Source organism: Tenrec ecaudatus, chromosome 9, assembly GCF_050624435.1.
Source record: "Tenrec ecaudatus isolate mTenEca1 chromosome 9, mTenEca1.hap1, whole genome shotgun sequence".
Lineage (NCBI taxonomy): Eukaryota > Metazoa > Chordata > Mammalia > Afrosoricida > Tenrecidae > Tenrec > Tenrec ecaudatus.
In genome coordinates this window covers 121,588,960-121,601,509 of record NC_134538.1, presented here as the reverse complement: position 1 = coordinate 121,601,509, position 12,550 = coordinate 121,588,960, and the positions used below count along the sequence as shown (strand labels likewise).

The following is a 12,550-nucleotide window of genomic DNA, read 5'->3' as shown; positions in this document are numbered from 1 at the left end:
AACAAGTTAGTGGTCATCAAGCTGAGAAATAACAAAGCCCACAAGGAAGAAGCTCACCAGCCTATGTGATCATGAGGTGTTGATGGGATCAGGTATCAGGCATCAAAGACCCAGAACAAAAAATCATATCAATGTGAATGAGGGAGGGCGCGGAATGGAGAACCAAAGCCCATCTGTAGACAGTTGGACATTCTCTTACACAAGAGACGAGCCAGTCAGGGTGTAGTATACCACTGACGAAACACAACTTTTCTCTAATTCTTTGATGCCACTATCCCCCCCGAATCTCCCCCCCACCCCCCACCTCCACTATGATGACCCCAATTCTACCTTACAAATTCTGCTAGATCAGAGCATGTACACAGGTACAGATAAGAACTGGAAACACAGTCACATGGCCGCGCCTCTGGGTCACCCTGTGTCCACTTGCTTTTTCTGCTCCGTGCCAGCCACCCCATTCTTGCTGCCAAGATGATATGCGGAGGAACCTCGGCCACCAATCTGGACACCGCAGAGATCAAGAGATCGCGGACAAGGTAAAGACCCAAGTGGAAGAGAAAGAAAACAAGACATTCCAGGAGTTTAAGGCTCGAGTACTAGACTCAGCTGGTCGCTGGGATGAACTACTTCATCAAGATCCATGGGGCGATGGCAACTTCATACACCTCAGAGTATTTCTGAGTCTCCCTCACGAGAACAAGCCTCTGACCTTGTCCAACTAGCAGACCAGCAAGGCCAAGCATGAGGAGCTCACATACTTTTAATTCCTGGTTGCTTCGAAGGCCCTGGGTCCTTATGACCCACACATGAAGACGTTCTGTCATCTGAGTGGGAACTCAGGACCAGAAAGTACACATGTCCACACCGTGCCACTGTGTCTTGTTCATTTTGTCCCCAAAATAATGAGTATCAATCCATAACCCTAACGTTAGTTCCCAAGAAGGCCAAGCATTCTCTTGAAATCTAATTTACAAAGTCTTTGTGGGGAGAAAAAAAAGAGCTGGAAACACAGGGAATCCAGGAGAGATAAGCCCCTCAGGATCAGTAATGAGAGTAATAATACCAGGAGGGGAAGGGGAAGGTGGGGGGAGAAAGAGGGAACTGATCACAATGATCTACATATAACCTTCTCCCAGGGGGGTGGACAATAGAAAAATGGGTGAAGGGAAACAGGGGTCAGTGTAAGACATGAAAAAATTTTTAAAAATTATCAAGGGTCTGTCAGGGAGGGAGGGGAAAAATGAGCTAATACCAAGAGCTAAAGTAGAAAGAAAATGTTTTGAAAATGATGATGGCAACATATATACAAATGTGCTTGACACAATGGATGGATGGATGGATTGTGATAAGAACTGTAAGAGCCCCCAATAAAATGATTTAAAGAGACAAAGAAAATGATGATGGCAACATATGTACAAATGTGCTTGATACACAGTGGATGTATGGACTGTTATAAGGCCCCCAATAAAATGATTTATAAAAAATTAAAATAAGATGCTAAACAGCAAAAAGAAAACAAGTTTGACAGAATCTATATCCAAAGAAAGACATTTTGGTATTCACTAGTTTGAATAACAAATCAGCTAATATGAGACAGCTAATTTAAAATTTACCCTAATTCTTTCCTAACCTGTTAAGAGATCCCACGTACCTCATTTCACCATTTATATAATTGAAAGCATACTACTTCTGGATATTATTTGGGTTCAGGGGGAAGGCATTACATGATTTAATGATAATTAATGCATTTCTTCTTGTTTTGGTTTCTTGGCATTATTGAATTTACTTTTTCTACTGAATTTACTCCCCCTTATTCATTTCTTAAATATTTTCATTTCCTGATTGAAAAGACAGTGTAATTAAAGAAAAGGAAAAAATGTAGGTAAGTGGGATTAGAGAGTTGGGCCCAGAACTTGAAGCTGATTGGATGTAGAACAGAGAAGAGAGCTAAGAAGGGGAAAGTCCAAAACAACTGGGTTTGAAACTTGATTAGCTCAGGAAGGCAGGGGTGCTATGAAATACAGAGGCATAGAAACATTTGGCAAATCCAAGGACTTTCTGTGTATCTAGTTATCAATTGCAGGAAGGATCTTCTGTTGTGGGTGATCAGTAAACAGTTTGAATCCGGAACGGTTGCTTGGAGAGCAAAGTCAGGACGAGGCATAGTTCAGTGGATGAAAAGGGTAGACAGAGATACATAAGTTAGGAACTGGGAGGCAAAGAAGGAATCCACAGGCAAGTAGAAAAGAGGAGAAGCAAGAGGAGTCATTTCATGGAATCTAAAAAAGGAGTCAGTAGAAATAGGAAACAAAAATTGAAATTTATGCAGACCCAAGAGTTAATGGTTCACCAGGAAGTGCTGGTTTCTCTTTAAGAAACATTTTGTTTGTTGACCACAGGTTGTGGCAATTTGGCCTAGCAAAAAATCATGTTTCCACATAGTGGTAGTTATATGTTGGGCTCTCTTACAGAAAAATGACTCTAGTACTGTGCTGTATTGGGTTTTACAAAGATTCAGCACCAGGCAAAAGTTTAGCATTTCCTATATTTTTCATAAGTTGATACGGTGTAACATGAAAATGTAATTACCATTAATTTACATGAGAAAAATGAACTTCACATGACAAAAATGAGATAAATAATCCATGCAATCTAAAAGCAGGAGTGGCACAGCCTGCAGAAAGTACAGATAAATATGTGCATGCGCATGCAGTTCCCTGGAGGGAACACTGCTATTGCAGCTCTAGCAGTTGCTGCCAGCAAACTCCGACTGGTTTTGTATTTTGCCTCTTACCGTAAAAGCAAAGATTCATTTCTGATGTGGGTTAGCAAAAAACAAGTATTCGTGTAGGTCTCAGAAAATTGCCATGAAGTAGAGGAGTCCTATATGACTCTGGGTTTTATAGTTGATGCTATTGTGACTTAATGTGTTAAACCTTGAACTTGATATGTTCCAGTTCTATATGTTTATATTACATATTATGGGAAAATTAGATTAGTAAAGCATTGTTTGCTTTACTAAACATTGAGAGTCTGGATTTAACAGTGTATTTCCCTTACAACTAAAACCCATGCCATTAAGTCAATTCTGCCTCAGCAAGTGAACCTGTAAGACTGAATTGAACTATCCCCATAAGGTTTCCAAGGCTGTAATCGGTACAGAAGTTGACCGTCATGTCTTTCCCCCCTTTGGAGTGGTTGATAGTCCCCAGCTTCTGCCTCTAGGCTCTTTAATGAGACTAAAGAGGTGGGAGGGAGAGGAGCAGGGGCGCTATAGTAATCAGGTTTTCTTACATCAAAATCCAGACACACAATTTAGGAGAACATAGCCAGGAACCAGCCAGAATATTCAGACTTCAGAATTTTTGCAGTGGTGTTCTGTGAGGACAATGATATATAATATTTGAAAGTAAGATTAATCTGGATAATGTGGAATCAATGAATGCATTTTACTGCATGGAGAGAATGGTGTTAGAGGTGAAGACCTTGGGAATACAAACAAATTTTTTATAAAACTTAAGTTGGGAACGTATTTCAAGATTCCTTCAGGACAATAAAATTAAGATAGATAACGTAATAATTTCGTGGCACTGTTTGTTGGCATGAGATTCTATCTATATTTTTGTATAAGAGGATACGCTTGCATTACACTTTTCCTGAGCAAGCAGGGAATTTTGTTTTCTAACATGGGGACAGGAACCCTCCTTTTAAGAATTTAGAATTTTTGCCTGCAAAAAATATTATATATGTGTTGTGGTATTTTTTGAATGACTTTTTTTCCTTTTAGTTTATATTTTGCCATACTTGGTCTTTTTAAATATGAAGTCTGATGAATAGAGCTTTATTTTTAAATAATTCTCAAAATTACGAATGGCTGTAGAATTACAGAGCTACTGTGCTGGGGAGACCTTCTTTGCTAGTAGTTTATGGACCTGGAGTGATCCCAGCGTTCCTCACTTAAAGCTGCCCTCTGTGAAGTAAGGAAAGTGTAAGAGGGAGAAAGTTTTCTCTGCAGTATTTTGGTCAGTTCTGATTTACACCCATTTTCTCAGGACATCACCTCCTGAAGTCTTCTGACTTGCTACCCCTGTGTGCAATGAGAGACTGGGTAGCAAAGCCAGTTGGGTGCCAGACTTCTAATACTGTCCCCTGGGGGGACTGCAAAAGCAGATTCCAATACTTTATTATGGATTATGGGTATAATAAAAAAGTTTTTAATTGCCAAGGGATACTGACATTTTTTCTCTGAAAGGGTGCAGTAGACCAAGTTTGCGAACCTGTCTTTTAAAAAAAATCATTTTATTGGGGCTCATACAACTCTTATCACAATCCACACTTATACATTCATTGCCCTCATCATTCTCAAAACTCGCTTTCTGCTTGGGTTCCTGGAATCAGCTCCTCATTTTCCTTTTCCCTCTCCCTGGTCCCTCCCCACTCCCCTCTCCCTCATGAACCCTTGATAATTTATAAATTATTATTTTACCTTACACTGCCCGGCTCTCCCTTTACCCACTTTTCTGTTGCCCATCCCCCAGGGAGGAGGTTATATGTAGATCCTTGTGATTGGTTCCCTCTTTCTACTCCCCTCCCCCTCCCCCTTCCCCCTTCCCTCCTGGTATCACTGTGCATCCTCTGGTCTAACCAGGTTTACAAGGTAGAATTAGGATCATGATAGTGCGGGGAGGAAGCGTTTAAGAACTAGAGGAAGGGAGAACCTATCTTCTAACTAAAAGGTTGCTTGATTTGAGTCCACCCAGTGTCATTACACTGAAAATGTTGTTTTGTACTATTGAGCCAATTTTTTACTCATAGCAACCCCACATGACAAGTAGAACTACTTCATAGAGTTTTCTGGCTATACTCTTTATGAAAGCAGGTCTTTGTCCCACAGAACCACTGAGTGCTGCTATTAATAGATTTCATTTGAGTTCTCAGGGAATTAATGTTCTAGCAGGGATGGTGCGTGTGCATATATAAGTAATGATTATACACTCGGTATGTGCTAGGGAAGACCCCCCTGTAAAGGGCTGTGGTCTAGATAAAGGAGGAAATAATTTGGGAGGAAGTGGAAGATTAGGGTGGGAACTAGTACTAGTTACAGGAAATGTTTCAGCCAGACTTCTGTGCTGAGCTAAAAGAAAGCAAAGAATTGTTTTTGAGCAGGCTAAGGGAATGCATCATCTAAAGGTTCATGGATTGGCCTCCATGTACTTTAGGGTTTTGTTATCTATCCTGACTTAAACTTAGAGGCATTAGTTATGCATTTCTGTCATGCAGCAAATGCCCAGAGCAGGAGCAAAGGCAGAAAGATGAATTTTAGTAGTTGTTACATGTTCTTCCAATTACAGGTAGACTTTACCAATGAAAGACCCTTTTGGTTCTTGTAGGAACCCCGGTGGTGGTGTGAGTTAGACTCATCACAAGGTATGAGATAAGGCTATCTGCCTCCCTAAAGATTTAGTTTCAGAAACTGAATGTAGGGTCTCTGTGAGTTGGAATTCACTTAGGGCAGTGGACTTTGTGTTTTTGTTTGTTTGTTTGAGTCATTTCAGCTACTTGCGGGGGCCATGGTGGTGGCGTGGTTAAGCTCTTGACTGCTAATGGAAAGGTTGGCAGTAAGATCAACCTTTTCTGCAAAGATTTCAAAAACTAACCCTATTGCAGTCCATTCAGTTCCAACCAAGAGTCTGTAGAACAGGGCAGAGCTGCCCCTGAAGGGGTCCAGTCTGTCTTCTGTGGAGGCATACTGCCACATCTTTCTTTTGCAGAACGGCTGCTTTCTGTTGCAGCCACATGCTTTTCACCACTGTGCCTCAAGGGCTCCTTCCTCTGCCCTTTCTATAAGGATTACATCCTTGGGGACTCCCTGGAGCAATTTTACTGGAGTCTGCTGGTGCTCTGGTAAGTCTTGGATACTAACCACAAGATAGACCATACAAATCCACCAGCTGCTCCTCGGGAGAAAGATGAGGCTATCTGTTCCCGTAAAACCCTTTATAGAGTCGCTTAAAGTCAGAATTGACTCAATGTGTCAGTTCTGTGGTATTAGGTTTGTTGTTGGTGGGTTTTTTGTGGTAGTGGTATGTGCTATGGAGTGGGATTCTGACTCATCTATATAACACTAGGATTAGACTATTAGTGGTGCTCAATCCCCCCTGCCCCTGCCCACCCATGATCTTTGGGAAGCAGATTGCTAGGTCTTTGTCCTATGGAATTGTTGGGTGAGTTTGAGCTGTACATGTAACCATTGTGCCACTAGGGCCCCTTGTAACAATGTCTAGTGCTATGCATATTTTATTAAATACCGTATATACTTGTGTATAAGCCGAGTTTTTTAGCACAAAAAAATGTGCTGAAAAACTGGAGTTCGGCTTATAAACAAGGCTTATAATAGGGAGCTGTAACATCTCGCTATTAGAAATGGATACTCTTGAACCAGGACAAAAACGCTTGTCATATGAGGCTGGTTTCAAAATGAAGGTTGTGTCAGGAGCAGAAGAGAGCAATAACAGTATTGCAAGTAGGGAATTCTGTGTTGACGAAAAGCAAGTGAGGGAGTGGTGGAAAATGTAGGCTGACTTGGAACAGATTCCAAAAGCGAAAAAAAAAAAAACACGTTGTGGTTTAACGTCTTTTTATGGGGCTCTAGAGAGTGAAATGCATAAATGGGTTATGGAGTGTCATCAAAATGGTTACTGCGTAACACACATGGGAATCTGCATACGTGCTCTACAAATGGCTAAGGATGACAAATATAAAGCACCAGGCATTGAAAAATTTGCTGCATCAGCAGCATGGTGTACCCACTTCATGAATAGGTTTGGCCTACTATGTTTGAGACAAAGAACAAAGATTTCCCAGAAATTGCCACAAGACCTTGAAGAAAAAATTATGTCATTCCAGTCATTTATTATAAAACAAAGAAGGATTTATAATTATGACCTGGCAGATATTGGGAATGTGGTTGAAACTGCCATGACTTTTGATCTTCCAAGCAACAGAACTGTGGCAAGTTTAGGAGAAAAAAACATTTTTCTCAAAACCACAAGAAATGAAAAAACACACTTTACAGTTGTTCTATCATGTTTGGCTAATGGAACTAAGCTGCGTCCTGTCATTATTTTTAAAAGAAAGACCTTGCCTAAAAAGATCAATTTCCCACCAAGAATTACTGTGCATGCACATGTTAAAGGCTGGATGGATGAAGACAGAACAAAAAAATGGCTTGAAGAAATTTGGAACCAACGACCAGGAGCAACCTTAAAGAAAAAGCCATCGTTACTTGTTTGGAGCACTGGATGGTTCTCTGCAAGACATGGGGGCTCGCACAGCTTTTATCACAATCCATCCTTCCATCCATCCATTGTCAAGCACATATGTACATATGTTGCCATTATCATTTTCAAAATAGTTTTCATAAGTGTTAGTAGAGCAATGTATTGTGTTGTCACTGCTGACGTTGAGTTCGCTAGGAATTCACAAAGGAAATAACACTTTAGCCTCGGAGGCCTACTATGAACTCCCTTGTAATGAAGAACAAGAAAGGTAAAAATGTGTTGAGGGGGAGGGGGGTAGTCTTGGTGGCAAACACCGAGCTGCTGACCCTAGGTCAGCAGTTCAAACCCACCAGTTTCTCCATGTGAGAAAGATGTGTCTGTCTGTTTCAGTAAAAACTTAGTTCTCAGAAACCCCAAAGGGCACTTCTACCCCATTCTTTAGGTTCACTCTGAGTAGGAATTGACTTGACAGCAGTGAGTTTGGCCTTTGGGTGTTTGAAGGGGTAAGGTAGCTGTTGGTGATTGGGGTAGTAATTTTACATGGCTGACACATCAACCTCTAGTAATTTACCTAACGAGACTACAAAATTAGGCCTGAATAAGTCTTTCGTAAGGCTTTATTTGCTAAATTGGAAAAAAAATCCACACTTGACAAAGGGTGTGGTGGGTATCCATAAACTTATACATATATACTATTTAGATGTATTTTTACTTAGGAACTAAAGAGATTCCAGCTATAATCCATAAAAGCCAGGCATCGAAGGCATTCACAAATACTTAACGACTAGGCCATTCTTCTTATTTTATTTTTTCCAGTTAAGACAATAAATGATTTAAAGCTCTTTCTTGATTAAGAATAGAATGAAATAGTTATATATAGCTTAATAAAGGAACCACTTTTTTTTAGTGTTCAGTACTTATTGTGTTCTCGTACAATCTGTCTTGTAGCATTCTGCTCATGAATGAGGCTCCTTAGTAATGAGGGCCTTCAAAAAGTTCGTGGGAAATTCTATATTCTTTCAATTCCATTTTCCCACAGACTTGTGTGAACCCCCTTCATATATTATGACCTGTTTCTGTATAGCCTAAAACCTGTCTCTATTGAGTTGATTCTGATTCATTGTGACCCTCTGGGATAGAGAACTGCCCTGTCCGCTTTCTAAGACAGTAATCTTTACAGAAGTAGACTGCCATATCCACCTCCCATAGAACTGATGGTTTAGGTATCTTTCAGCTAGCAATCGAATACTTAACCCTGCACCACTGGATCTCCTAGTTTTTCTCAAGAATATGCATTATTATTTTTTGTTAATTATCCTAGTGACTTCACTAGAGATAACTGAATGTGGTAATCAGGAAATTAAAACCAGAAATTTATGTGCAGACATTTTGTTTTGTATGGGTAGATGAACTTAAGTGTTAGTGAGACTTTTTGGGCATTCTGATTTGGAATTAAAAGAACACCTGCTTAGGCAGTATTCAAATCTTACTTTGAAATGTATTCAGCATATTAATGTCTAATATATAGGGATGCAGGGCATTATAAATATTAATCAGCAGTGGTGTTAAACTTGGTTACAGTTTGCTTGGGAAAGTAAGTTGCATCCTCTTATGTATTTATTACAAAGAGAAGGAAATATTAAATGTTCTAAGAACTACATGCACAGTCTAAAAAGAACTGAAAATAAATGAGTTTGGGGTGAGAGGGATCAGAAACCCTTAAAACAGTGGTTCTCAACCCGTGGGTTGCGACCCCTTTGGGGGTCAAATGACCGTTTTACAGGGTTCGTTCAATTCATAACAGTAGCAAAATTAACAGTTATGAAGTAGCAACAAAAATAATTTTATGGTTGGGGTGGGGGGGGGTCACCACAACATGAATTGTTTGAAAGGGTCGCGGCATTAGGAAGGTTGAGAGCCACTGCCTTAAAAGAAGATAGGCCTTTTAAAAAGACTGGTAAAATTTAGGTCTAAAAAAATTGAAAGAAATAAGAATTAAGTAAAATAATAAAAAAACTGATCAAAGGAGCTGGGCCTTTAAAAAGATTGGTTAAAAAAAAACTGGAACGAATGGCAACTCACAAAAAAATAGTGCAGCATCCACAAAACCTGCATACACGTAGATATAATTGGATGATTTTAATGCGTTTTTTTTCTAGACCAACCTTGGAAAATAACCTCTTAGGGTGTTTTTTGTTTTTTGCCAGTTACATATAGTTAGGTTTTTCTGATGTTTTAAGATATGGGGAGAAAAGGGGAAATTTTACTTTCCTGTTTGCAGTGGCACTCACATAGTTTTATCTGGAATCTAATCTCGAAACCATTTATTAGAAGCTGGTATTTTGTTTACTCTCACTTACTACTGAAAGTTTGGTAAACTGCTTTCCAATATTCAACAGCCCCAGGCAGACATTTTTACAGATGTAATTTTGAAATATTGCCATACCACGGCATAAGAAGTTCCTCATTTGTTTTCAGCAATATGGATTTGATTACATGAATGAAAAAAGTGCTAATTTATTATTAAGTTCTTAACTTTCTTGTTGATAGACTTCTGATTTGCTATTATTACCTGCAACAAATAACTTGTCTGTATATCACTTCATACTCATGCCATTTTTATCTGGAGGGCAAATTTATCAAAGTATAATTCCTGGGTTAAGGGGCTCTGTGTATTTGTAAATGTCATATTGCCCTCCTTGGGGGTTGTGCTAATGTTCTTTGCCGTTAACATCATGTGGACATTCTTGTTTTCCCTTACCCATACCGACAGCCAGTATACTTTTGAGGGTAAATTTTTCCCTTAACACTCTTCTGTATTTTGAGAACTTGGTTACCCTAAGAAATAGTATCATAAATGTGGGGAAATTTTTGTTTGACATTTTGCCAATTGTCGTATCCCCAAATACTAAATCAAATGTCTTCATGTCTTAGTTGTCTTAACATTGTTATGATAAAATTTGGTAGCTTTACAAAGACTTAACCATTCTGTATGTAAGTGCTTATTTGTACGACTGTTTCAAGCGCTACATATTAATATTTGTCATAAAAATCTTAAAGTTATGAGATTTTTCAAAATAATAAATGAAAAACATTCTTAGTTGATATATCATCATCCTAAGTAGCCAACAATAGAATGACGAAAAAGTTAACATGTTATCAGACTTCTTTTTATTTTATTTGCATGTAATAATTTGTTTAAAATGTAAAACCAGAGTGCTTTCAATGTTTTTAAAACTGAGAGAAAGTAGGCGCCTGTGAAATTAAACCAGCACTGCCACTAAGTAGAACTTAAACAATTCACAATGCTGACTTTCAGTGCTTCTGAAAGCAGGAAGTGTATTACTGACATACAGAAATATTCCAGTCCAAAGAACATCCCTACTGCCATATGTGGTAAGAGTTTGTCACCAGCCCACAAACCACTTCTGTAACGCCGTGAATAAGCAGAACTGGTCTTTGCTGGGCATTTCCAATTTAATGTGAAAGAATTATGCTTCATAGTGCCATGTAAGTCATTATTAGCTTATGGTTTATAAAGAGCCTGGAATAGCATAGGTGCTTAACGTTTATTGATAGAGGGATTAAAGTAAACATATATGTATATATATAATTTGCGGGTGGGGGGCTAGAGGGGAGCAAGGTTTTAAAACATGTTTCTTGGGACCCTTAATTGAAACACACTGATTACTTGACTAAGTTAAAGACAGTGACGTGTTCTGAAATAGTTTATTAATGAATTTTAAAACAAATTACTTTTATTTTAGTTGTCCTCTTTGTTTTCATTTGGAAAACATTAATCTATGTTAGAATTTATGCTGAAAATTATTTTTTAGAATATTGGGCTTAGAGAAATAGAAAATAAGTTGGAATTAATTAGGGTGAGTAAAATTCAGGAAAAAAAATAAAATTATTTGTAAATCATTAAAAATGTTAAAGTATCTGTGCATATTATTATCACTGCAATGCTATCTAGATAAGATAGATAGTATAAACAATCTGAAGGAGAAAACGACAGACCGATGGATGGTTCCGGGCGGGGAGCCAGGGGGGGCAGGGAGAGGTACGTGGAGATGGGGAAAGGAAGTGGTGTTAACAATCCCAGGAGGCCTGGTAGGGCTTGATCAAGGGCAATGTAATCGCGAGAAATTATTGAAACGCAAATGAAGGCTGAACATGATAGTGGAACAAGAGGAAAGTAAAAGGAAATAGAGGAAAGAACTAGGAGGCAAAGGACATTTAGAGGTCTAATTACAGGCATGTACATATGTAAATATATTTATATATGATGGAGAAATAGATCTATGTGCATATACTTATAGGTGTAGTTTTAAGGTAGCAGATGGACATTGGGCCTCCACTCAAGTACTCCCTCAGTGCAAGAACATTTTGTCCTATTAAACTGGCATTCCATGATGCTCACCTTCCCAACGCGATCGTTGAAGACAAAGCGGGTGAATAAACAAATGTGGTGAAGAAAGCTGATGGTGCCCGGCTATGAAAAGATACAGCGTTTGGGGTCTTAAAGGCTTGAAGGCAAACAAACAGCCATCTAGTTCAGAAGCAACAAAGCTCATATGGAAGATGCACACCAGCCTGTGTGATCACAAGGTGTCAATGGGATCAGGTATCAGGCATCATCAGAACAAAAAATCATATCATTGAGAATGAGGGGGACTTCAGATTGGGACCCAAGACCCATTTGTAGGCAACTGGACATCCCCTTACAAGAGGGTCACAGGGAGGAAATGAGCCAGTCAGGGTGCAGTGTAGCAACAATGAAACATACAACTTTCCTCTAGTCCTTAAATGCTTCCTCTTCCCCCACTATCATGATCCCAATTCTCCCTTACAGATCTGGCTAGATCAGAGGATGTACACTAGTACAGATAGGAACTGAAAACACAGGGTATCCAGGACAGATGATCCCTTCAGGACCAGTGGTGAGAGTGGCAATACTAGGAGGGTAGAGAGAAGGTGGGATAGAAAGGGGGAATCGATTACAAGGATCTATGTATAACCCCCTTCCTGGGAGATGGATGACAGAACAGTGGGTGAAGGGAGACATTGCTCAGTGTGTGACATGAAAAAAAAAGTTATAAATTATCAAGGGTTGATGAGGGATGGGGGTAGCAGGGAGGGAGGGGAAAAATGAGGAACTGATACCTAGGGCTCAAGTAGAAAACAGATGGTTTGAGAATGATGATGGTAACAAATGTACAGAGGTGCTTGACATGATGGATGGATGTATGGATTGTGATAAGAGTTGT

General features: G+C 39.3%; 1 protein-coding gene and 1 pseudogene across 4 annotated transcripts in view; both read left to right on the top strand.

Annotated features, from left to right (window-relative positions):
- PTPN12 (protein tyrosine phosphatase non-receptor type 12) overlaps nucleotides 1-12,550 on the top strand; it is a 109,394-nt gene that overhangs the window by 40,220 nt on the left and 56,624 nt on the right. The window lies entirely within an intron of this gene.
- Nucleotides 472-764, top strand: LOC142456505 (cystatin-B pseudogene; annotated as a pseudogene).